Consider the following 5,589-nt stretch of genomic DNA (forward strand, 5'->3'; position numbering starts at 1 on the left):
AATGCTATTGTATTATGCTCATTGAACAAAATAAAATGTTGGTACTCTATTATTCTAGTTTCTAAAACTCCACCCCTCCACCCTTAGCTTATGAAGTCCCAAAGTTTGGGAACTATTGTTCTAACTACACACAAATTAGCAGGTGTTGAATATTGCTTGGGCCACAGATTTCTTTTCTAACTAAAAAAAACAAAAGATGTCTGGTCTACAGATAAAGTCTATAATAGAAATAAAACTGAGGTTAAACTTTTGCTAAAATCTCAGAAAGAGCAAAGCATCAGAGTACTCCGTCACACAAAGGACTCTTTAAAGAGATTATTGTTATTCTTGTTAACTTACATCGAGTTGGTTCTGACTCATAGCAACCCTGTATTGGGTTTCCAAAGGAGCAGCTGGTAAGTTTGAACTGCCCACCCTGTGGTTCAAACTGACTTTGTGGTCCATTGCTTCATCCCACAACGCCACACCAGGACTCTATAAAGAGATTATGGGAGTGTGTAAAACATGGGTTAAAATCATTGCCAACAGTCAAAATTTGGGATATTTTGCATATGAATACAGATTTCAAGCATTTTTTGGAAAAATCAGACCGTCCGTCACTGGTTGCACATTATTGCTGGAATTGAATAACTACGACCCCTTTAGGGAGGGCAGGAGCCTTCTAGTTTGCCACCATTCCCACCATTTACAACTGAGTCTCACTCTGCCTTGTTCATTTCTAGAACTAATTATTCTTAAAGATTATCATCCCATTGGCCAAAGCAAGTCACAGGGCCAAGCCCAGATTCAATGTGTTTAAGGACTAAAGTTATTGAGGGGAAAGGGCATGGATACAGGAAGACTATTACTGCAGTCTAGCATGCACCTAGGCTATTTAAAATTTGTATTCTTTAATCCCATCAAGAAGGTTCTTTTATGTGATAACTTAGTATATGTTACTTTCTTATATCTAATTTAACAATATCTTTTCTTCTCTTGGAGCCTGGTGTGGTGCTTATTGAATGTAATTTGGCTATTAATTTTGTATACGTGCATGAATCTCTTTACGTGTTGAATCGTTAGATTTTGTGCTCACATTTTCATATTCTGTTACATTTCTTTTGCTATTTGTTTTATTATATTTGGCTATAAAAATCGTTTTATTCAATTTTTATATAAATTCAACTTCCTCTCTCTTTGGGATAACTATATCCTTCTATTTTTTTCTACTTTAAAACTGGTTTTTGAAAACTTCTTAATCTGGAATTCATTTGTAAATTAATCTTGTAACCAAATTTCATTTTAAGCTGAGTTAACAAAGGCTGAAGGAAGCTGGCAGATTTGTCTAAAGTCATGCAGAGAGCAAGTGGTAGAGGCAGAGCTTGGTTCCCAGGCCACCATGGCAAGAACACGTGGCTACAAGAAGTGATAAAAATCTACACTTTTGTGCAGAATGTACTTTCTACTTTCCTTCTCTCTACACCCATACCCCTCCTCACAAAAACTAGCATTAGGTCTGTCCATCTCTATATAAATATTTGTATTCATTTAGTAATGTGCCAGGAACTGCGCTGGATGTTGGACATTTAAAGATGACTGATAGAGGTCCTACCCCCTACTCACAGTGTCTGTGAGTCAGTCCAGTAAACAGGTAAATACAACATGGAAAATCCTTCATAAGTTTTAAATGCTTACCAATCTGACAGATTGTATGTCTTGTGCTGCTTTGGGTTTGCTGCTGAATGGGATTCTTTCTGATGTGATGGCCTGGAAATTCATCATATATATGTTTTGTTTTTTTTTTCCTATTGATTACTATTTTCTATATGCTTATTTCTTTGTTTACATTTCAGTATGTACTTTGTCTTTGTTTTGCTATCATGCTCACGTAACTCACTGAGATTTGAATTTACTGAGATTGTTTACCTTTCTTATCTCTGATTCTTTATTTTGATTATCTGAGTTAGTGTTTTTGTTCCTTACTCATTCTTACAAGTTTTGATATTTTTAATAGTACTGTCCTTGGTTTCTATAATCATTATTTCCCTTTTTAGTCTTGTTTAAAGTAAGTAATACTGATATCTTTCTGTTGTTGTTAAGTGCCATAGAGTTAGTTGCAACTCATAGCAACTCTGTATAGGGTTTCCAAGGAGCAGCTGGTGGGACCTTGCAGTTAGCAGCCCAGGGTTTATCCAAGTGTCACACACTTGGATCATATTGATTGTTTTTCTACTATTGGACCATCATTGCATCCCTGGTATAATTCCCTCTTGGTCATAATGTATTATTTTTTATATATGTTGTTAGATTCTGTTGGCTAGGATTTTGTTGAGGATTTTTGCATCTATGTTCATGAGGGTTATTGGTCTATACTTTTCCTTTTAAAGTGATGTCCTTTCATGGTTTTGAAATGAGGGTTATGCTTGCTTCATAAAATGTAATTACCTAAAATGGGGGTGGCTATAAAGGCACGAAGTGGCTGGCTTACAAGTTTCAAGAAGGAGTTTAGTTTCAAAGTGTGTGGGGTGGGGTGGGATGGGGTAGTGGTGGTAAGGGGGGAAGTAGAATCCCCACTGAATAGTTTCCATCTTGTCCAGATGAGTCTAATGAAAGGAGATGGGGATAGGATTCATTTGATTCAATTGTGAATAACTGTTATCCTGACTAATTGTGATGATCTCAATAAAGGTAGACGTTGTGTTACAAAAAGGAGGGAGTAGTTACTCTTACATTCCAGTAACAGGGGACCCTAGGATAATCAAGAGAGAAGAGTATGAGCAGAACATGGGACCCTAACCAGAGAAGCAGCGACACCAGAGATGGAGGCAAAGGTGATGGCATAGAGAGACTAAGCAGATGAGGACTCTAGACTTATGGAAAGAGAAAGGCTTTGTGTAGGTGGTCAAGAGGCTGGCTGTTTAAACAACTGCATGTTTTTGTGTATGTCAAAAAAAAAAAAAAAAAAGAAGAAGGAATAGAAGCAGCTACTGTTAATCAATGATACACAGAGGGATTATAATCATTGCAATGAAACAAAATAGGATATGCTGAGTGCAAAACTGATGTTCTGCCATGTAAACTATCATTCAATTCACAGTAAAAGCTTTTCTTTTTTTTTTTTTAATGTATTGGGGAGTTTTCCATCCTTTTCTGTGTTTTTGAATAGTTTTAGTAAAGTTTGTGTCGTCTCTTCATCTCTTCTCTGAATGTTTGCTAAAATTCACTAGTAAAGCCATCTGGGCCAGGGTTTTGTTTTGTTTTTTTTGCTGGGAGTGTTTTAATGGTCAGATCATTTTTTTCTTTTGTTATAGGTCTGTTCACGATATCTTGAACAGACTCATGGGAAGAGAAAGGCTGTGTGTTAGTGGTCAGGAGGATGGCCTATAACTGAACTAAACTCTGTGTTAATTTAGGTAGGTTGTGTTTTTCTAAAAATCTATCCATTTCTTTGAAATTTTCAAATTTATTGGGGTACAAGTCTTCATAGTATTCTGTTATCTTTTTTATTTCCATTGGTTCTGTTGTGACATCACACATATCATTTCTTAAGTATGTTATTTATGTCTTCTCCCTGTTTTCTTTTGTTAGATTTGCCAACGGTTTGTCAATTTTATTAATCCTTTCAAAGAAACAGCTTTTTGTGTTGTTGATTCTTTCTATTGTTTTTCTGTTTTGTAATTTATTTCTGCTCTAATGTTTATTATTTCTTTTCTTCTGATGAATTTAGGATTATTTGGCTGGTCTTTTTCTACCCATTGTAGGTGTTGTGTCAATGTGTTGACTTTGGTTCCTTCTTTTTGGGTGTGTGTATTTATTGCTGCAAAATCCCCTCTCAGCATTGGTTTTGCTGTGTCCCAAAGGTTTGGGTATGTTGTGTTTTCATTCTCATTTGTTTCAAAAAATTAAAAAGTTTTGTTTCTTATTTGTTCTATTGCCTAGTGGTTTTTAAGCAGTTTCCATGTACTTGATTTTGTTTCCTTGACGTTCTATTGTTGATTTCTAATTTTATAGCATTGTGATCTGAGAAGACAATTTATAATATTTTGATATTTTAAAATTTACTGAGACTTGCTTTGTGGCCTAACATAGGATATATTCTACAGAATGTTGGCTTGTGCACTAAAAAAGAATGTGTATTTTGCTGTTGTTGGATTGAATGCTGTGTATAAATCTATGAGATCAAGTTGATTGATTGATTGTGTTGTTTAGTTCCCTCTGTGTTTTTGTTGTTTCTTTCTGGTTGTTCTGTCCTTTATTTGACAATGGTGTATTAAAATCTCTTACTATTATTGTAGTGTTATCTGTTTCTTTCTTCAGTCTTATTAGAATTTGATTTATATATTTTGAAGCTTTTTCATTGGGAGCACAGATATTTATAATAGTATGTTCTCTTGTTCAGTTGACTATTTATTAATGAGATAATGTCTTTCCTTGTTTCTTATGCTGGCTTTTGCCATAAACTCTATTTTACCAGAGATTAATGTTGCTGCTCCTGCTCAGTTTCAGTTGCCATTAGTTTGATAAATTCTTTTCATCCTTTAATTTTTAATCTATGTTTGTCTTGAATGTAAGATGTGTCTCTTGTAGACAGAATATTGAAGGATTCTGTTTTCTTATCCATTCTGCTACTCTACTCTCTGTCTCTTGATTGGTGCATTTAATTCATTGATGCTCAGTGTAATTATTGGTAGGTCTAAATTGATGCAGTCATTTTGTTGTGTATTTTTTTGTGGTGCTGCTGGTTTCTTTGTTCCACATTTTTTCTTGTGCTGAGTTGATTTTTTGTGTGCATTTTCTTGTCAATTTCATCATTTTTTTTCCAGCCACATTTTTACTAGCTCACATAAATATTTGAAAACAAATTCACCTCACTTCCTTTCTGTATCCTTGGCACAATTTATTGTAGAGTTTAATAAACAAGCCAGCTAACTAGCCACTGGGGGAAAATGCATTTTAAAATATGAAACAGACGTTAATAAATAGCCAACTATGTCAAGTACTGCATAAGGCAAATCTGCTGCACAAGAGCTTTTTAAAGTGTTGAAGAGCAAAGATGTCAGCTTGTGGACTAAGGTGCACTTGACCCAAGCCATGGTATTTTCAATAACCTCATATGCATGCAAAAGCTGTACAGTGAATAAAGATGACTGTAAAAGTTTAGCTTCTTCGTTCTGCTGTGCATAAGGTCGCTATGAGTTGGTATTGACTCAATGGCATCTAATAACAACAACATGTCAAGTACGGAGAGGACCATCTAGTTTTTCCTTTAAGATCTAGTCACTGATTTGCAACTTTTATTAAAGCAAATTTCATCTGTAAAACAAGGTAATTTATACCATGATCTTGACACATTTTTTGGGGAGACAGAAATTGAATTTTTACATGAAAAAATCACAAAATTTCAACAAAAGGACAAATAAAGCATTCATTTAAAAAAATTTAGCTTCTATAAATAAAGGACAAATAAAAGTGTACACTTTTAAAAGTTTGGGTTCTACGTCAACAAATAAATCTTCATATGCATGTGAAAGCTGGACAGTGAATAAGGAAGACTGTAGAAGAATTGATGCTTTTGAGTTATGGTGTTGGAGGAGAATATTGAAAGTGCCA

Source organism: Chrysochloris asiatica, unplaced genomic scaffold (assembly GCF_000296735.1).
Source record: "Chrysochloris asiatica unplaced genomic scaffold, ChrAsi1.0 scaffold00024, whole genome shotgun sequence".
Taxonomy (NCBI): Eukaryota; Metazoa; Chordata; class Mammalia; order Afrosoricida; family Chrysochloridae; genus Chrysochloris; species Chrysochloris asiatica.